At 40.3% G+C, this 22641-nt stretch overlaps 1 long non-coding RNA gene across 3 annotated transcripts in view; it reads right to left on the bottom strand.

Moving 5' to 3' along the window:
* The window catches only part of LOC122420554, a 47571-nt gene that overhangs the window by 18335 nt on the left and 6595 nt on the right, over window positions 1-22641 (bottom strand). For all 3 annotated transcript variants that reach the window (XR_006263314.1, XR_006263315.1, XR_006263316.1), the window contains exons 2-3: window positions 16181-16276; window positions 13924-14065 (exon numbers count right to left, since the gene is read on the bottom strand). This is a non-coding gene — a long non-coding RNA (uncharacterized LOC122420554). The remainder of the gene's footprint in view (window positions 1-13923; window positions 14066-16180; window positions 16277-22641) is intronic.

Genomic DNA, 22641 nt, shown 5'->3' with positions numbered 1-22641 from the left:
GCCCAAGAGCTGCAACTACTGAGGCTGGCACACCTAGAGCCCATGCTCTGAAAAAAAAAAAGCTACAGCAATGAGAAGCCCACACACACCACAATGAAGAGCAGACCCCACTCACTGCAACCAGAGCAAGTCCATATGCAGCAATGAAGACCCAGCATAGCCAAAAATAAAATAAAAACTTTTAAAAATATATATTTTTTAAAAATCCACAAACAATAAATGCTACGGAGTGTGGAGAAATGGGAACCGTCCTACACTGTTAGTGGGAATGTAAATTGGTGCAGCCACTATGGAAAACAGTATGACGGTTCCTTAAGAAACTGAAAACAGAGTTACTATATGTTCCTGCAAACCCACTCCTGGGCATGTACCCAGAGAAATACATGGTTCAAAAGGATACATGCACTGCAATGGTCACTAAAGTGCTGTTTACAAAAGCCAAGACATGCATGCAACCTAAGTGTTCATCAAGAGAAGACAGGATAAAGAAGATGTGTATGTGCCAGTCAGAATGGCTGCTATGCAAAAGTCTACAAGCAATAAATGCTGGAGACGGTGTGGAGAAAAGGGAACCCTCTTACACTGTTGGTGGGAATGCAAACTAGTACAGCCACTATGGAGAACAGTGTGGAGATTCCTTAAAAAACTGGAAATAGAACTGCCATATGACCCAGCAGTCCCACTTCTGGGCATACACACTGAGGAAACCAGATCTGAAAAAGACACGTGCACCCCAATGTTCATCAGAGCACTGTTTATAATAGCCAGGACATGGAAGTAACCTAGATGCCCATTAGCAGACAAATGGATAAGAAAGCTGTGGTACATATACACAATGGAATATTACTCAGCCATTAAAAAGAATTCATTTGAATCAGTTCTAATGAGATGGATGAAACTGGAGCCCATTATACAGAGTGAAGTAAGCCAGAAAGATAAAGACCAATACAGTACACTAACGCATACATATGGAATTTAAAAAGATGGTAACGATAACCCTATTTGCAAAACAGAAAAAGAGACACAGATGTACAGAACAGACTTTGGGACTCTGTGGGAGAAGGCGAGGGTGAGATGTTCTGAGAGAATAGCATTGAAACAAGTATACTATCAAGGGTGAAACAGATCACCAGCCCAGGTTGGATGCATGAGACAAGTGCTCAGGGCTGGTACACTGGGAAGACCCAGAGGGATGGGATGGAGAGGAAGGTGGGAGAGGGGTTCAGGATGGGGAACACATGTAAATCCATGGCTGATTCATGTCAATGTATGGCAAAAACCACTACAATATTGTAAAGCAATTAGCCTCCAACTAATAAAAATAAAAATAAAAAAATAAAAAAGAAGATGTATATGTAAATATGGACTATTACTCAGCCACTAAAAAGAATGAAATAATGCCATTTGCAGCAACATGGAATGACCTAGAGATTGGCATACTGAATGAAGTCAGACCAAAAAAGAAATACTGTATTTCTCACATGTGGAATCTTAAAAAAAAAAAGAAAAAAAAAAGATAGAAATGAGCTTATTTGGAAAACAGACTCACAGATTTACAGAAGGAAGTTATGGCTGGGGGAGGGGGATAGGGAGTCTGGGACAGCATGTACACACTGCTATATTTAAAATGGGAAACCAACAAGGACATACTGTACAGCGCAGGGATCTCTGCTCAATGTTATGTAACTACCTAAATGGGAAAACAATTTGAAAAAGAATAGATACATGTATAACTGACTTTGCTGTATAACTGAATCACTTCATTGTACACCTGAAACTAACACAACAATATAAACCTTCCAGTAATATTAACACAAAGAAGGACTTGCCTGGTGGTCCACTGGTTAAAAACATGCCTGCCAATGCAGGGAAAATGAATTTGACCCCCAATCCAGGAAAATCCCACGTGCCACTGGGCGGTGAAGCCCTTGTCAACAGCCTGTGCTCCATAACAAAAGAAGTCACTGCAGTGAGAAGCCCCCACACCACAACAAAGAGAAGCCCCCACACCACAGCGAAGAGAAGCCCCCACACCACAGCGAAGAGAAGCCCCCACACCACAGCGAAGAGAAGCCCCCACACCACAGCGAAGAGAAGCCCCCACACCACAGCTAGAGAGAACCTGTGCACAGCATCTACAGCACAGCCAAGACTAAAGAAACACAATTTTTAAAAACAGATTCCACTCTCCTTTAAAAAAAAATGCAAAGGAAAATATAAAAAGTGGGTCCAGTGAGGAACATACTACATACTGAAAGAGGAAACACCATACACATGATAAAAATATATATAATATTTTGTCAGAACAGAGACCACACAGTCATATCGATAAATGCACACTGACAACTTCCCTATTTCTTAAAAGACACTCTTCCAAATTAACTTAAAGAGCAAAACTCAACTCTACAACATAATAAAGAAACATCTAAAATAAAGTGATTCAAAAAGTAAAAATATAAGGAACAAATTTATTTAAGGAAAATGGAAACAATAGGAAGCAGGTGTTGTAATTCTGGTATCAGACTTGATGGAATTGACATCAAAAGCAGTACATAATAAAAAACAACATTTCATGATCAAAAGACCAATTCAGGATAAATGTATATTAGGAATATCTATGTACCACAGCAAGTACTATGATAAAGCAGAATAAAGGAGAAATAAAGATTCAAAAAGAAAACAAATAGAAGACATCAACATACCCAACATACATGCAATACCAGTGTGCAAAAAACACAAGGATGTGGAATATAGAAACTAAACAAACCATATCAATATCTTTAAACTCCCACAACAAATAATTTCATTTTTAAGTGCACATGAAACATTCATGAAAATTGATCACGTGATCGACTCAATGGACATGAATTTGAGCAAACTCCAGGAGATGGTGAGGGACAGGGAAGCCTGGTGTACTGCGATCCATGGGGTCCCAAAGAGAGGGACACAACTTAGAGACTGAACAACAACAAAATTAAGTCTCAAAAAATGTTTCAATATGTTCCATAAAGTAGAAACAATATAAACAATATTCTTTGGTCACAGGATTAAGAGTAGAAATTAAAAACAAAATAAAAAGGTTCTTTCACTTGGTAATTTCAATGCTTTCTAACAAAGTCTTTGGTGAAAGGGGAAATACAAACTAACACAATAAACAAAACAGTCGGAGGAGCCAAGATGGCGGAGGAGTAGGACGGGGAGACCACTCTCTCCTACAAATTCATCAAAAGAATAACTGAATGCAGAGCAAACTTCACAAAACAACTTCTGATCGCTAGCTGAGGTCATAAGGCGCCCAGAAAAGCAGACCATTGTCTTCGAAAGGAGGTAGGACAAAATATAAAAGATAAAAAGTGAGACAAAAGAGCTAAGGACGGAGACCCGTCCCGGGAAGGGAGTCTTAGGCGGCCTTGCTTGGGCTAGGGTCCGGGCCTGAGTGCCCTGAGGACAATCGGAGGGAGCTTCTGTGAGGTGCCAACTTGAACTGTGGGAGACCAAAAGAGAGAGAGAAAATTAACCGGCCGGAACACACTGCCGGCCGTTCGCAGAACAATGGGACGGAGAAAATCCCGAGAAGAGCTCGCACGCTGCGGACCGGCCCAGCCCCGCCGGAGGCAGGAGGCAGGAGGCAGGGGGGAGGGGAAGGTCGCGGCGAGACACAGGGCGCAGGCACCCGACCGGCGCGGGGCGGGGACTGGGGCTGGGGACGCAGAGGGCGGAAGGGGCGCGCGCGCCCGACTGGCGCCAGCGGAAACTGAGACTGGGTCCGCGGAAGGGAGTGAGTGCGCCACACCTGGGGATAGCGCGCCCATCAAGCCCCTCGCTGCCTGGACCGCTCTGACGGGGAGGGCACAGAGAGCAGGCGCAGCTTTTCCTTCCGCGCTTTTGTGTAACACCCAAGGGCTGGAACCTAGCGCAGCGCGGGGCGCGCTCCATATGGAACAGCCGGGAGCCTGAGCAGCACAGACGGAGAAAGCAGCGTCAGCCCCTCCCGGCAGCGCCAGCCCGCCCCCGCAGGGCCAGCCCCTCCCCGCAGCGTCAGCCCCTCCCCGCAGGGCCAGCCCCTCCCCGCAGCGTCAGCCCCTCCCCGCAGCGTCAGCCCCTCCCCGCAGCGCAACGGAACTAGCTAACTGAATAAGAGTCCACCTCCGCCCGCCTGTGTCAGGGCAGAAATGAGGCTCTGAAGAGACCGGCAAACAGAAGCCAAATAAACAAAGGGAACCGCTTCAGAAGGGACTGGTGCAACAGATTAAAATCCCTGTAGAAAACACCGACTTCACCGGAAGGGCCCTGTAGATATCGAGAAGTGTAAGCTGGAACGAGGAGCTATCTGAAACTGAGCCGAACCCACACTGACCGCAACAGCTCCAGAGAAACTCCTAGATATATTTTTACTTTTTTTTTCTAAGTAAGGAAAAAAAAAAAAATTTTTTTTTCTTTTTATATTTTTTTCTTTTTTATTTTTTCTCTTTTATTTTCCTTTAAAATTCCCTATTACTCCCCCATTACTCCTTAACTTTCATTTTCATAGATTTTTACGATTTTTTTAATTAGGGGGAAAAAAAATTTTTTTTTTTTCTTTCTTTCTTTTTGTTTTTTTTTTTTTTTTCTTTTTCTTTTTTCTTCTTTTTTCTTCTTTTTTTTCCTTTCCGTTTTCTCTTTTATTTTCTATTTTTCTTTTTCTCTTATTTCTTTTAAAGTCCTCTAGTACTCCTCTACTACTCTTCATTTTCATTTTCACTACACTATAACCTTACAAAAAAAAAAAAAAAGAGAAGCCCTATCTTTAAACCGAAGATTATTCTCTCCCAATCTTGACTCTCTGTTTTCTACCTCAGAACACCTCTATTTCCTCCTTTCCCCTTCTCTTCCCAATCCAATTCTGTGAATCCTTGTAGGTGTCTGAGATACGGAGAACACTCTGGGAACAGACAGCTGCGTAGATCTGTCTCTCTCCTCTTGAGTCCCCCTTTTTCTCCTCCTGCTCATCTCTATCTCCCTCCTCCCTTTTCTCCTGTTCATGTAACTCTGTGAACCTCTCTGGGTGTCCCTAACAGGGGAGAATCTTTTCGCCATTAACCTAGAAGTTTTATTATCAGTGCTGTATAGTTGGAGAAGTCCTGAGACTACAGGAAGAATAAAACTGAAATCCAGAGGCAGGAAACTTAAGCCCAAAACCTGAGAACACCAGAAAACTCCTGACTACATGGAACTTTAAGCAATAAGTGACCGTCCAAAAGCCTCCATACCTACACTGAAACCAACCACCACCCAAGAGCCAGTAAGTTTTAGAGCAAGACATACCACGCAAATTCTCCAGCAACACAGGAACATAGCCCCGAATGTCAACATACAGGCTGCCCAAGGTGACACCTAACACATAGACCCATCTCAAAACTCATTACTGGGCACTCCATTGCTCTCCAAAAAGAAGAAATCAAGTTCCACGCACCAGTACACTGATGCAAGCTTCCCTAACCGGGAAACCTTGACAAGCCAATCGTCTAACCCCACCCACTGGGTAAATCCTCCACAATAAAAAGGAACCACAGACCTCCGGAATACAGAAAGTCCACTCCAGACACAGCAATCTAAACAAGATGAAAAGGCAAAGAAATACCCAACAGGTAAAGGAACATGAAAAATGCCCACCAAGTCAAACAAAACAGTCAAAACTAAAGACAATACCAGGGCTTCTCTGGTGGTCCAATGGTTAAGAATCCATCTTGCAATGCAAGGGACCCAGTTTGACCCCTGGTCCGGGAAGATCACACACGCCCTCCTGGTCCGGGAAGATCACACACGCCACGGGGCAACTAAGCCCATGCGCCACAATGACCCAGCCGGCGCTCCAGAGCCCCTGAGCCGCAGCTACTGAGTTTCATGTGCCACAACTCCTGAAGCCTGAATGACCTGGAGCCTGTGCTCTGCAACAAGAGAATCCACCCCAATTACCTCAACCAGAGAGTAGCCCACACTTGCCACAACTAGAGAACACCCAGGCAAAGCAACAAAGATCCAGTACAGCCAAAAATATAAATAAATAAATAGTTAAGGAAATAAATACAATACCAAGTGTTGGAAAAAATATGGAGCAATTGAAACACTTACACAATAAGTGGGGCTGTAAATTGGTTCAACCACTTTAGAATAGTGTCTGGCCATTTATGCGAAAGCTAAACACATTCCTCCTTATGACCCAGCAATTTTTCTGACACATACATAGATAAACACACATATACATACATGCAAAAGACATGAGTATATATGTCTATAAGATGACATGTAGGGGCTTTCCTGGTAGCTCAGTGGTAAAGAATCTGCCTGCCAATGCAGGGGACTGATCCCTGGTTTGATCCCTGGTCTGGGAAGATTACACATGCCATGGAGCAACTAAGTCCGTGCTTCACAACTACTCAGCCACCACCCTAGTGCCATGAGCTGCCACTACTGAAGCCCGCGTGCCCCAGAGCACGTGCTCTGCAAAAAAAGAAGCCCCTGCGATAAGAAGACCGCACACTGCAACCAGAGGTAGCCCCTGCTCACTGCAACCAGAGAAAGCCTGCACACAGCAACAAAGACCCAGCACAGCCAAAAAAAAAAAAAAAAAATTTTTTTAAGACATGTACTAGAACATTCACAGCTGCTTCAAAATTCATAGCCAAACACTGGAAACAACCTCAACATGTAGGAACAAAAGAAATGATAAAATGCAGTATGAATTTATACACTGAAATATTGTAAAGCAATGACAAGAAAGATGGGTGTACACAACAAAATGACATCACACAGTATTTTCAGTAAAATAAGCTAGCCACAAAGTAGCACATACTTTTAAATACAGTTCAAATTCAAGCAAAACTGGTGTTTTAAGTAAGAAAAAAGACATCCAAACTGGAAAGTAAATAAAACTATCTCTATTCACAGGTGATGTGATCTTTTATGTAGAAAACTCTCAACAGTCCACAAAAATATTTTTAGAATAAATGAATTCAACAAAGTAGCAGGATACAAAGTCAACACTCAAAAATCAGCTGCATTTCTATAAACTAACAATCAGAAAAGGAAATGATGAAAACAATTTCATTTACAACAGCATCAAAAAACAAAATACTTCGGAATTAACCAAGAAGATGAAAGACTTCTACAATGAAAGCAATACAGAGCAAAAAATTTTACTGTACACTTAAGATTAGTGCACCTGATACACATTATTGCATGTTCAACAACCAAAACTATAAGAAAAACAGTCATGAATTGACACTTTATTAAAAAAAAAAGAAAAGAAAGAAATCCAGATGGTCAGAAAAACATAATATGTTCAGCCTCATTAGATATCAAGGAAATGCCAATTAAATCACTACTACAATCCCCACAAGATTAGTTAATACACTATCTGGTTGACTGATCAGTAATTCAGACTGACTAATATACAATCTGTTGGTAATACAAACTGGTGCAACCATTGTGAAAAAACGTGATGTAGCTTTGTGCAGGCATGCTCAGTCATGTTTGACTTTTTCCAAACCCATGGACTGTAGCCAGGACAAAGGCTAACAGAGTTTTCTCAAGAGAATGCACTGGTCATAGCAAACACCCTCTTCCAAAAACACAAGGGACAACTCTACACATGGACATCACCAGATGGCCAACACTGAAATCAGATTAATTATATTCTTTGCAGCCAAAGATGGAGACGCTCTATACAGTCAGCAAAACAAGACCAGGAGCTGACTGTGGCTCCTTATTGCCAAATTCAGACTTAAAATGAAGAAAGTAGGGAAAACCACTAGACCATTCAAATATGGTCTAAATCAAATCCCCTACGATTATACAGTGGAAGTGAGAAAAAGATTCATGGGATTAGATTTGATAGACAGAGTGCCAGAAGAACTATGGATGGAGGTTCATGACATTGTACAGGAAGCAGTGATTAAGACCATCACCATGGAAAAGAAATGCAAAAAGTCAAAATGGTTGTCTGAGGAGGCCTTATAAATAGCTAAGAAAAGAAGAGACATGAAAGATAAAGGAGAAAAGGAACGATATACCCAACTGAACACAGAGTTCCAAAGAATAGCAAGGAGAGATAAGAAAGCCTTCCTCAGTGATCAATGCAAAGAAATAGAAGAAAACAATAGAATGGCAAAGACTAGAGATCTCTTCAAGAAAACTAGAGATACTAAGGGAACATTTCATGCAAAGATGGGCACAATAAAGGACAGAAATAATATCTTCTGCTTCTGTTAGGTCCATACTAAGAAGAGGTGGCAAGAATACACAGAAGAACTATGCAAAAAAGATCTTCATGACCCAGATAACCACGATGTTGTGATCACTCACCTAGAGCCAGACATCCTGGAGTCCAAGGTCAAGTGGATCTTAGGAAGCATCACTATGAACAAAGCTAGTGGAGGTGATGGAATTCCAGTTGCACTATTTCAAATCCTAAAAGAGGATGCTGTGAAAGTGCTGCACTCAATATGCCAGCAAATTTGGAAAATAGTGGCCACAAGACTGGAAAAGGTCAGTTTTCATTCCAATCCCAAAGAAAGGCAATGCCAAAGAATGCTCAAACTAACACACAACTGCACTCATCTCACACACTAGCAAAGTAATGCTCAAAATGCTCCAAGCCAGGCTTCAACATTATGTGAACTGTGAACTTCCAGATGTTCAAGCTGGATTTAGAAAAGGCAGAAGAACCAGAGATCAAATTGCCAACATCTGTTGGGTCACAGAAAAAAGCAAGACAGTTCCAGAAAAACATCTACTTCTGCTTTATTGACTATGCCAAAGCCTTTGACTGTGTGGATCACAACAAACTGTGGAAAATTCTGAAAGAGATAGGGATACCAGACCACCTGACCTGCCTTTTGAGAAATCTGTATGCAGGTCAGGAAGCAACAGTTATAACTGGACATGGAACAACAGACTGGTTCCAAATTGGGAAAGAAGTATGTCAAGGCTGTATACTATCACCCTGCTTATTTAACTTATATGCAGAGTACATCATGCAAAATGCTGGGCTGAATGAAGCACAAGCTGGAATCAAGATTGCTGGGAGATGTATCAATAACCTCAGATATGCAGATGATACCACCCTTACGGCAGAAACCAAAGAGGAACTAAAGAGCCTCCTGATGCAAAGTGAAAGAGGAGCGTGAAAAAGTTGGCTTAAGGGTCAACATTCAAAAAACTAAGATCATGGCAACCGGTCCCATGACTTCATGGCAAATAGATGGGGAAACAATGGAAATAGTGACAGACTCTATTTTTGGGGGCTCCAAAATCACTGCAGATTGTGACTGCAGCCTTGGAATTAAAAGATGCTTCTTGCTCCTTGGAAGAGAAGCTATGACAAACCTAGACAGCATATTAAAAAGCAGAGACATTACTTTGCTGACAAAGGGCTGTCTAGTCAAAGCTATGGTTTTTCCAGTAATCATGTATGGATGTGAGAGTTGGACCATAAAGAAACTGAGCGCTAAAGAATTGATGCTTTTGAACTGTGGTGTTGGAGAAGACTCTTCAGAGTCCCTTGGACTGCAAGGAGATCCAACCAGTCCATCCTAAAGGAGATCAGTCCTGGGTGTTCATTGGAAGGACTGATGCTGAAGCTGAAACTCCAATACTTTGGCCACCTGATGCAAAGAACTGACTCCTTGGAAAAGACCCTAATGCTGGAAAAGATTGAGGGCAGGAGGAGAAGGGGACAACAGGGGATGAGATAGTTGGATGGCATCACTGACTCGACGGACATGAGTTTGAGTAAGCTCCAGGAGTAGGTGGTGGACAGGAAGCCCTGGCGTGCTGCAGTCCACGGGATCGGAAAGAGTCGGACACGACTGAGCGACTGAACTGAACTGTAGCCTACCAGGCTCCTGTCCGTGGAATTTTCCAGTCAAGAATACTGGAGTTAAGTTGGCATTTCCTACTCCAGGGGATCTTCCAGACCTAAGGATTGAACCCGTGTCTCTCACGTCTCCTGCCTTGGCAGGCAAATTCTTTACCACTGCACCACCTACTAAACTAAAATACGTAGTTCTCTCAAAGAACAGTTTGGCTTCTTATCTATTTTGTAATCAAGTCCTCAGTCCAACAGCCACACCCACAGTTCTTTTCTAAGCATTCTTAGGTATGCTATGATTTTTTTCCTGACTTTTGACTTCCATCTCTCTTCCTAATTACAGTAATATTAAGTCAATCATGGATCATAGGCAGAAACTTTTTCATAAAACATTGTTTAATTAAAAGAAATTGAATAGATATCATATCGAAAGTCAAACTTCACTCTGAGACATCTGATAAACTCTGAGGTTTCATGAATGGTTGTGAAGGTCATGTTTTTTACTTGATCCTTGCTAAAAGACTGAGTTTTAACTGGGCTTACCTCTCAAAGCCTTTATAAATTTTATTTGCTGGAAGTTAGGATTAAAAACAATTACACCTCCCAACACTACTGTCCCTTTAAATTTCCTTTCATGCTTTTTCTTTGAAAAATGACAGTCCTGTCTGAGCTCTTCTTTCTTCTTACATCTTCTAAATGAAGCCACCAGTAACCAACACACACAATACTGAAATTCCTTTTTCCTGCCACTTGTCCTAGAGCTACAAATTTACTAAGTACTTGATCTGCATCAAACATACATGATTTTTTTTAAAGTATGTTCCATATAGTAGTTTATCCTTTGAAAAAGTTGATCGGTCTACATTTTATTAAGTCCCACTTACTAAAATACTGGCTAGTAGTATAACAAGAATAACATCAGATGAAAGCAAACTATTCAAATATCAATATACCTCCCATTTCCCAATCCAGATACTATAAGCTTAGGAAATTTAACTACAACTATGAAATATTTTAGACCTCACAATATATCCTCAAACAAAAGCAAATTATCTTACTTTTAGATCTCAAATATAACTCAATCAGATACAGCAGGGCAAAACAAGTCTAGAATTTTAAATGACTAGCTACACTATAGTTTTGTGTAAAATTCAGAGATAGTATAAAGCCTTCTTAATATTTTCAGTGAGGGAACTTATATAACTCCCATCACATTGAATGAAACATCATGAAACCAACTGCATGACATTTTTCATTTGCCTTGCATGTATAATTAAACTCAATAAAATATAAAAATATAAAGAATCTTTCCAGAGCAATAGCAGCTCACCCTCAAACAACTTGACCTACACATGATTTGTCTGGCAAAGTCAACCTATCATTCACAAATCAATCCTCCATTTTTCTCTCCCCATAATACTCCATACACACCAACAACTAGAGAGAAAAAATTCAAGTAATAAAGATTCAGAAGTTCCTGCTACACATTCAGGAAATTAAAATAAAAAACTGATAGTAATCTTAAATATGACACTATTTATAAAATATTCAGGGGGAAAAATAAATAAGAACATATCTTTTCTATCAAGAGACATTCCTGATGACAAAAGGTTTCAGGTGGAAGAGGATATTAGACTATCATTTAAATAGTAATTCCTCATTTCATTTTAAAGGACATAAACCATAACATGTTATATGGTGATGAAATTTAACCACATATTACTTACAGAGTAAAATCTGGCTCATCTAGATCCAGCACCTATAAAATATAAACTGACATGATATGCATATAGCATATTACCTTCCCTGGTCATTTAACTGAGCTCTTGTCCTGTTCTACAGGAAAGAAATTTATTCCAGGTCTCACAGCACTAACTTACAAAGTTTATGTTATTGTTCACAAAAGAACAGTGAACATCACTGAAAATGTCACAGTAAAGAGCTCTGAAAAGCTTCCCTCCATAAAAGCAATGAGAACACTAGCCGAAAAAAAAAAAGTCAAAATCAACTTTTTTTTCTCAAAATGCTAGAAATTAACCAAAGACTTGCAGCAATCTTGGAAATGATTATTCGAGAAAAAAAAAAAAAAGCTTCATCTTAGTAAGAACAATGAGTTTTGTGACCTTTTAATTTGCTCTATGCCCATCTGCCTGGGCTTCCCAGGTGGCTCAGAGGTAAAGAATCCACCTGCCAATGCCTGGTGAGCTACAGTCCATGGGGTCTCAAAAGAGTCAAACACGAGTTAGCGTCTAAACAACAACAAATGCCCATCTGCCCATCACCCAGTCCACAGGAGTCCTGAAAAACAATGGCCACAATCAAGTCTAGCAGTTCTGGGAGTTCCCAGAAAAAGGTCATTATTGGACACGAAAGATTTCACATAAAAGGCAGTCATTATGTGAACTTACTCAGAGCTCACTAGTACAAAAAGTATTTTCCACCAAAACAATCTATCAAAACCAGAAGCAATTGAACATAACTCTTAAAACTCAACGAAACAAAACCCATTAACAGGCAAAATATCTGAACAGGTGTCTCACCAAAGAAGATATACAGATGGCAAAAAGCATATGAAAAGATGTTCAACATCCTAATGCATTAGGGAATCGCAATTAGAAGTCAGTACACACCTATAAGAATGCCAGAAATCCAAAACACTGATCATGACAAATGCAGGTGTGGACGTCGAGCAAGAGGAACTTTCATTCATTGCTGGCAGAAATGCAAAAAGGTACAGCGACTTTGGAAGATATTTTGGCCTTTTTATCTCTTTTTACAAAACTAAAATACACTTACTATAAAACCCAGCAATTGTGCTCCTTGGTATTGAATATTTACCCAAAAGAACTGAAAACACATCCAAACAAAAACCTCCCATGGGTGCTTACAGCAGCTTGATTCGTAAGTGCCAAAACTTAGGAGCTAGCAAGAAACCCTTCAGCAGATGGAATGATGAACTATGGGACATGAAATACTATTGTATGGTACAATGAGATACTATTCAAGGCTAAAATGAAATGAGCTGTCACGCTATGAAAAGATACATTGAAACCTTAAGTGCATATTACTAAGTGAAAGAAACCAATATGAAAAGGCTAAATACTATATGCTTTCAACCATATGATATTCTGCAGGGGCAAAACTATGCAGACAATAAACAGATCAGAAGTTGTAGAGGTTGGGGGCGGGGTGGGAGGCATGAATCTGCAGAGCACAGAGGATTTGGGGCAGTGAAACTATTCTGTATGGTACTAAAATGGTGAAGGCATGTCACTATCCTTGTCAAAACCCATGACATGTGAAACACCAAGTGTGAACAAACTGTAAACTATGGGTTCTGAGTGATAAAGATGTATCAGTGCAGGGTCATCAATCATAACAAACGCACTCCGGGTGCAGGATGCTGACAGCGGCTGAGGCTGCGCACATGTGGGCAGACGGGGCACATGGGAACTGTGTGTGTTCCGATCAGGTAATGTTACCAAACAGTTAAGGAAGAAACAGCACTAACCCTTCACAGGTTTTTTTTTTTTTTTTAATAAAGAGAAAGAAACATTTTCCACTTCACTGTATGACACCAACACCACCAAAATCACACAAAGCCACTACAGGGGAAAAGAAAATTAGACATTAACATTCTTATCAAAACATTACGACATCTGATTAGGATATCAGCAACATAAAAATAATTATTGTAATAATGATTACATTACTTCTTCATCATGATGAAGAAGTTTATTCTAGCTCTGCAAAGTAGGTTCCACAGGTAAAAATCAATGTAATTCTCCACCCACCAGACGGGCAACCCACAACCTGGAGCACAGTCACATCACAATCCTCCCAGTGTAGTGAAGGTGCTGGGCCCCACATCCGGATTCCCAGCCTGGGGTCTGGCAAAGGGACTAGGAATCCCCAGGGAATCTGACTCTGAAGGGCAGCGGGACTTGACTGCAGGACTTTCACAGGACTGGGAGTAAGAGTCTCCACTCCGGAAGGGCACACACAAAATCCTGTGTGTACCAGGGCCCAGGGGAAAGCAGCAGGGGCCCCACAAGAGGCTGAACCAGACCTACCTGCTAGTGCTGGAGGGTCTCCTGCGGAGGCGTGGGTTGGCAGTGGCTCGCTGTGGGATGGGGGCACCAGCAGCTACAGTCCCGGGAGGTGCCCTTGGCATGAACCCTCCTTGAGGTCATGAGACAGGACTCTATAAAACTCCTAGAGGAGAACATAGGAAGAGCTCTGGTGTAAACTGCAGCAATGCCTTTTTCAATCCCTCTCCCAGAATAATGGAAATAAAAACAAAAATAGACAAATGCAACCTAACTAAACTCAAAAGCTTTTGCACAGCAAAGGAAACAGTAAACAAAACAAAAAGACAACCCTCAGATTGGGAGAAAACATTCGCAAATGATGTGACTGACAAGAGGTCAGTCTCTAAAATCCACAAACAGTTCATGAAACTTAACATCATCAAAACAAACAACCCTATCAAAAAATGGGCAGGACATTGGGGTACATGTGTCTTTTTCAATTTTGGTTTCCTCAGGGTATATGCCTAGTAGTGGGATTTCTGAGTCATATGGTAGTTTTATTCCTAGTTTTTTAAGGAATCTCTATATTGTCTTCCACAGTGACTGTATCAATTTACACTCCCAGCAACAGTGCAAGAGGGTTCTCTTTAGTCCACACCCTCTCCAGCATTTGTTTGTAGATTTTTTGATGATGGCCATTCTGACCAGCGTAAGGTGATATGCTGAACAGCTTTTCATGTGTTTATTAGCCATCTGTATGTCTTCTTTGGAAAAATGTCTGTTTAGGTCTTCCGCCCACTTTTTGATGGTTGTTTGTTTTTCTGGTACTGAGTTGAATGAGCTGCTTGCATACTTTAGAAATTAATCCTTTGTCAGTTGTTTCATTTGCTATGTACCCACTGTTCATTGCAGCACTATTTACAATAGTTAGAACATGGAAGCAACCTAGATGTCCATTAACAGATGAATGGATAAAGAAGTTGTGGTACATATACACAGTGGAATATTACTCAGCCATAAAAAGGAACAACTGTGAGTCAGTTCTAATGAGGTGGATGAACAAAGAGCCTATTACATGAAGTAAGTCAGAAACAGAAAAACAAATACTGTATATTATTGTATATTAATGCATATATATGGAATCTACAGAGACAATACTGATGAACCTATCTGCAGGGTAGCAGTGGAGATGCAGACATAAAAAAAACAGAAAATAAACTGGTGGTGCGGGAGGAAGGAGAGGGCGGGATGTATGGTGAGAGCAACATGGAAACATACACTGCCCTATGTAGGATAGACAGCCAATGGGAATTTGTTGCATGACTCAGAGAACTCAAACTGGAGCTCTGTGGCAACCTAGAGGGGTGGGATGGGAAGGGAGGTAGCAGGGAGGTTCAAAAGGGAGGGGACGTGTGTACACTGATGGCTGATTCACGTTGATGCTTGGCAGAAACCAATACAGTATTGTAAAGCAACTATCCTTCAACAAAAAATAAATATTTTTAAAAATTGGCAGAAGACCTAAACAGACATTTCTCCAAAGATGACACAGAGATGGCCAAAAGGCACAAGAAAAGATGTCCAATATCACTAATTATTAGAGAAATGCAACTCAAAACTGCAGTGAGGTTACCACCTCACACCAGTCAAAATGGCCATCATTTAAAAAAAAAAAAATCCGCAAACGATAAATGCTGGAGAGGGTGTGGAGAGAAGGGAATCCTCCTACACTGTTGGGAGGAATGTAAACTGGTACAACCACTATGGAAAACAGTATGGAGGTGCCTTAAAAACTAAAAATAGAGCTACCATATGACCCTACAATCCTACTCCTGGGCATGTATCCAGACAAAGACATGACCCAAAAGGACATATGCACCCCAGTGTTCACTGCAGCACTGTTTACAACAGCCAAGACGTGGAAGCAACCTGAATGTCCACTGACGGAGGAAAGGAAAAAGATGTAGGACATACATACAATGGAACATTACTCATCCATTAAAAAGAATGAATTAAGGCCATCTGCAGCAACATGGATGGGCCTAGAGATTGTCATACTGAGTGAAGTATGTCAGACAGAGAAGAAGAAGTATCATATGACATCCCTCACATGTGGAATCTAAAAAGAAAGGAAAACAAATGAACGTACTTACAAAACAGACTCACAGACTTAGAGAACGACCTTATGGCTGCAGGGGTGGGGGATGGGGGGAAGGATGGGGGGAAGCGACAGTTAGGGAGTTTGGGATGGACATGTACACACTGCTATCTTTAAAACAGATAATCAACAAGGACCTACTGTATAGCACACAGGACTCTGCTCAGTGTTACATGGGAGGGGAGGTCAGGGAGAACAGATACTTGTACACGTATGGTCGAGTCTCTCTCCATTCACCTGAAACAATCACACCATTGTTAACTGGCTATACTTCAATACAAAATTTAAAAAATTTAATTTAAAAAAAATCAATGTAATTCTCCATATTAATGGGATAAAGTAGAAATTCATAGGACCATTTCAACTGATACAGAAAAACCACTGGGCATAATTCAACACCTGTTAGTGATGAAAACTCTGAGCAAATAGGGACTAAAAGGGAATTTCCTCAACCTGAAGGACAATTATGAAAAGCTGTAGCTTTCATAATATTTAATGGAGACAGACTAAACATTTTATTCTCAAGATCAGGATAAGGCCAAAATGTACTTTTACTTCTATTAAAAATCATACTGGAGGTCCTAGATGATGCAAAAAAAAAAAAGATAGCTAGATAGACAAAAGGTATATATACTAGAAAGAAAGAAGTAAAATATCACAGATAAATTTTTGTAAATGTAAACAGTCAATTTTAGCAATTTAGTCATAATTTTAAGTTAATATATAAAAATCACTGGCATTCCTAAATACTAGTAACTAGCAAAAATTAAAGAAAAACAAAATCTGCAGTATTATCAAGAAATATGAACTACTCTGGGACAAATTTAACAAAATTTGTGCAATATCTATACAAGGAAAACTAAACTGAATTTAAAACACTGAAAACACAACTGAATTTAAAGACAATGCAAAAGGAAAGAAAATAGATATCACATGATTCAAAAAATCATATTTCTTATGAGATAATTGCCAGCTTATTGGTCTAACACAGATTCAGTATGATCCCAAACAGATTTTCAGCAAACTTCTTGCAGAAACTGACAAGTTGATTAAAAATTTATATAGGAAAGGGCCAACAATCACAAAGATGTCTTAAAGGAATATAAAAAGCTAGAAGAGTGACACCACTAGATACTAAGTATTATATACAGACTTAAAGAATTATTACACCTAATTTCAAAGCAGTGTATGGTAACAGCATAATGGATAGACATATAAATCAACATAAGAGTGAGTGCCAAATAGAACAAAAAGCCAGTCTGCTTTTGAGACCATCCATTGATTGGAGGGGGTTGGGGCGAGGGGTAACTACTGTTTTTCCAACTCTAGAATTACCCACCACCAGTACTTTTTAAAAACAGTTCTACCTATACTTTTTCGGTGATATCCTATCTCTTAGTTTATTACAATACATGTCCCCTTGTATTATAGAGCATATCTATGATGTTGCTTTAAAATTCTTGTGTTTTAATTCAACTTCTCAATCACATTGAAGTCAGATTCCATTGATTGCCTTTTCTCTTGGACAAAGATCACATTTTCCTGTTTCTTTGTATATCTAGTTTTTTTTTTTTTACTATATTTTGGACATTCTGAATGACTTATGAGAGATTCTGAATTGTTTTCTGGTTCTCTGATGAATACTTTTATTGCAACGATGATATTTTTATTGCAATAGGCAGTTAACTTGGCTGAAGTAAAAACACCAAAGTGCTTTTCCTGTGTGGGCAACCGCTGAAATCTCTGTTCAGACCTTTTAGATTTATCTGGACTGCTTGAAAACTGTCTCATGCAAGCCCAGTTCAGGGGTCAAGCGATGCTATGGTGAGTTTATAAACAAAATTTAGAGCTCCCCTTTGTGAATCTGTCATCTCCCCACTTACTTTCCAGCTGCTGTGTGGCGTGTGTGCCAAGTGGCTTCAGTCATGTCTGATTCTTTGTAACCACATGGACTGTAACCTGCCAGGCTCCTCTGTCCATGCAAATCTCCAGGCAAGAATACTGGAGTGGGTTGCCATGCCCTCCTCCAGGGGGTCTTTCTGACCCAGGGATCAAACTCATATCCCTTATGTCTGTCGCACTGGCAGGCAGGTTCTTTACCACTAGCGCCACCTGGGGAACCTTCCCAGCTGCTGGGGTTACCCCAAATCCTGACCTCTGGCTACTCAATTGGAAAGTCTGTCAACATCCTTTTCAGGTTTTACCTTGGCCTGCACATTGGGGTAGAAAATGTGGTAAACATGGGACATTCATGCAGTGCCACTCTCCTTTTCCAAACAGATACTCATCCAGTTTCTGCCTGCTTTTGCTTGTTACCCTTGTATTCAAGCAGTTAAACTTTCATCTTTTTGACAGATTGTAATTGTTACCACAGAAGGATTGTTCAAAAGGTGGTACTCCTTCCTTATTAGAAGCAATGGTAATTCAGTCGGGAAAGGTAAAAATGGTACTAAAAGAACTGGATATCCATAGGGAAAAAAAATGAACCTTAACCCTCCCCTCACACAAGAATGAACACAAAACAGATCAGAGATTTAAACGTAAAAGCTGAAGCTATATATTTCACAAAGAAAATCTCTGTGACTCTGAGGTAGACAAAGAATGCTTAGATAGGACAAAAACGCATGAGTCAAAATTAAAAATGAATGAACATCAATGTTAATTTTATGACTCACGCATTTTGTGTTCTATCTAAGCAATCTTTCTCTACCTCAGTCACAGAGATTTTCTTTCCAGAATATACAGTTTCAGCTTTTACATTTAGATCTCTGATATAGTTTGTGTTCATTTTTGCGTGAAAAGAGGATTAAGATTCACTTTTTTTCCATATGGATATCCAAAAAAAAGACGCTTGCTCCTCAGAAGGAAAGCTATGACAAACCCAGACAGCGTATTAAAAAGCAGAGACATCACTTTGCCAACAAAGGTTCATATAGTCAAAGCTATGGTATTTCTAGCAGTTAAGTATGGATGTGAGAGTTAGACCATAAAGAAGGCTGAGCACTGAAGAACTGATGCTTTCAAACTGTGGTGCTGGAGAAGACTCACGAGAGTCCCTTGGACTACAAGGAGATCCAACCAGTCCATCCTAAAGGAAATAAACCCCAAATATTCATTAGAAGGACTGATGCTGAAGCTCCAATACTTTGGCCATCTGATGTGAAAAGCCAACTCACTGGAAAAGACCATGATGCTGGGAAAGATTGAAGGCCAAAGAAGAGGGCAGCAGAGGATGAGACGGTTGGATGGCACTACAGACGCAATGGACATGAATCTGAGCAAACTCTGGAAAACAGTAAAGCACAGATATGCCTGGCGTGCTGCAGTCTATGAGGTCACAAAGAGTCAGACATGACTTAGCAAAAGAACAACAAACATCATTAAAACTAAAAACTTCTCTAGAAAAAACATCATTAAAAAATGAAAGTGCCCCTGAAAAAAAAAAAAAAAAATGAAAGTGCAAGGACCTTTCCTGGTTGGTCCAGTGTATAAGACCCTGCGTTCCCAATGCAGGCAGCCTGGGTTCAGTCCCTTGTCAGGGAACTAGATCCCACATGTCACAACTAAGATCCCGCATGCCACTACTAAGACCCAGTGCAGTCAAATAAATAAATAAAATTTTTTAAAAGAAAGTGCAAGTCTCAGACCAGAAGATATTCTGAACGTATATAATTAACCAAGCACTTTTATATAGAATATAAGGCAATTTCAAATTCTCAATAAAAAAAAGACAAGCCAGTTTTTAAATTGACAAAAGATTTAGATAGACACATCACGAAAGATATCCAAGTACTTAATGAAAACATGAAAACATGGTCAATGTCACTGGACATCAGTAAAGTACAAATTAAAAGCACAAAGTGATACAAATACCCACTAGAATAGCTAAAATTTAAATGATTAACATTTACAAGTGTTGGCAAGGATATGGAGAATTGCAACTCTTATACATTCCTAAAGGGAACCTAAAATCATACAAATACTCTAGAAAACAGTTTGACAGTTTCTTATAAAATTGAACAATTATTGTGTGATCCAGTTATTCTACTTCCCAGGTACTTAACCTAAAGATTACACACAGATGTTCACAGCAGCTTTATTCATAATGGCTTCAAACTAGAAACAACCCAAATGTCAATCAACATATGAATGGATAAACAAATTATATATATATAAATACATACAGATAAAGAGGACCATAATATTGACATACACTAAAATAGGAGTTAATGTCAAAAACATAACAGAGAAAGAAACTAGATACAAAACAGTACATTCTGTATAATTTCATTTATTTATATGACATTAGAGAAAGTCAAAACCAATCTATAAAGTAAAAGCACATTAGTGGTTGGCAAGGGTTGGCAGAGAGGAGATACAAAATGACTCTAAACAGGACAAGGGAACTTTACTGGGGTAAAAGGCAAGAATGGGGAAGAAGCTGTATCTGAGAAGATACTGACCAAGAATTTTACAAAACTGATGGGATATATCAAGCCGTGATTCAACCCTACAAAGGATAAACAGTGTGCATTAGAAAAAATATATAAGCATAGGCTATGGTTTTTCCAGTGGTCATGTATGCATGTGAGAATTGGACTATAAAGAAAGCTGAGCACAGAAGAATTGATGCTTTTGAACTGTGGTGTTGGAGAAGACTCTTGAGAGGCCCTTGGACTGCAAGGAGATCCAACCAGTCCATCCTAAAGGAGATCAGTCCTGGGTGTTCACTGGAAGGACTGATGGTGAAGCTGAAACTCCAATACTTTGGCCGCCTGATGCGAAGAGCTGACTCACTGGAAAAGACCCCGATGCTGGGAAAGATTGAGGGCAGGAGGAGAAGGGGATGACAGAGGATGAGATGGTTGGATGGCATCACCAACTCAATGGACATGGGTTTGGGTGGACTCCAGGAGTTGGTGATGGACAGGGAGGCCTGGCGTGTTGCAATTCATGGGGTCGCAAAGAGCTGGACACAGCTGAGCTGAACTGAACTGCTAACTGCAGTAGGGAACTAGGTAGGGCCCAGGAAAAGTAATGAAGATACAGAATGTATGAGGACAGCAGTGACAAGTTATTATACAGACCTGGAGGTTTAAAACAACAGAAATTTATCCTCTCTTAATTCTGGACACTAGAAGTCTGAAATCAAGGTAGTAGCATGGCCATGCTCCCTCTAAAGAGTTGAGAGAAGGCTCCCTCTTTCCCTCTTCTTGGTTTCTAGTGGTTGCCCACAATCCTTTGTGCTTTTTGGTTGCAGCTGCATAATTTCAATCTCTGCTTCCAGAATCTTCCCTCAGTGTGTATGTGCTCCCACTGTCTCTGTATTCAAACCTCCTTCTTTCTCTTATAAAGACACCAGACACTGGGTTAGGACCCACCCTAATCCAGTATGACCTTACCTTCGATAAAATCTGCAGAAACCTTCAGCTCAGTTCAGTCGCTCAGTCATGTCCGACTCTTTGCAATCCCATGGACTACAAAACACCAGGCTTCCCTGGCAAGCTCCCGGAGCTTGCTCAAACTCATATCCATTGAGTCAGTGATGCCATCCAATCATCTCATCCTCTGTCGTCCTCTTCTCCTCCTGCCTTCAATCTTTCCTAGCATCAGGGTCTTTTCCAAAGAGTCAGTTCTTCGCATCAGGTGGCCAAAGTACTGGAGTTTCAGCTTCAGCATCAGTCCTGCCAATGAATATTCAGGACTGATTTAGGATGGACTGGTTGGATCTCCCTGCAATCCAAGGGACTCTCAAGAGTCTTCTCCAACACCACAGTTCAAAAGCATCAATTGTTCAGCACTCAGCTTTCTTTACAGAAACCTTATTTCCGAATTAAAATCACATTCACAAATAACAAGGGTTCAGACTTAAAACATGTTTTGGGGCAGGAGACGGGGGTACACAATTCATCTCATACCTGAGACTGTCTCTAAATTTAAGAAGCTGTACAAAGTGCTAATAATTCCTATCCATGTTCTTCAGGTCTGAGTTTCTGGAATTCCCTTGGGCCTCCTGTTAGCTTTGTTTCTCTCCATGGATAGTGCTTTTTAAATGACCCTAGCCCTCTGAACTTACAACTCCTATAAAGCCCTCTCTACAAAAATTTCTCTTTCCAGGTGACAGGCTTGATGGTGGAGTTAGAATAAATTCCTATCCTCCTTGATGACAGGGATCAGATCTTTATAATCCAATAAAAAGCAGAATAGGCTATGCTATTCAATAAATTAAATTCAGCTGTGTAATGTTTCTCATGGGACCTCATCATTACCTTCTAACTGAGCTTTGCCATGTAAGAAAGATTTCCTTATGGTTTTCCCTCACACTCCACATCCTTGCTTTCCTCCCTCTGAGACTATTTAATAGTTTTAAAAATCTAGAAGGCACTTATTTAACTTCTGAGAGTAGAACCACAATAGTAGATATAATGGTCATCTGAGTCAAATTCACCCATTCTAGTCCATTTTAGTTAGCTGATTCCTAACATGTCGACATTGACTCTTGCCATCTCCCGTTTGACCACTTTCAGTTTGCCTTGATTCATGGACCTAACATTCCAGGTTCCTATGCAATATTGCTCTTGACAGCATCGGACCTTGCTTCC

Source organism: Cervus canadensis, chromosome 18, assembly GCF_019320065.1.
Source record: "Cervus canadensis isolate Bull #8, Minnesota chromosome 18, ASM1932006v1, whole genome shotgun sequence".
Lineage (NCBI taxonomy): Eukaryota > Metazoa > Chordata > Mammalia > Artiodactyla > Cervidae > Cervus > Cervus canadensis.
This window is presented reverse-complemented; position numbering and strand designations above follow the sequence as displayed.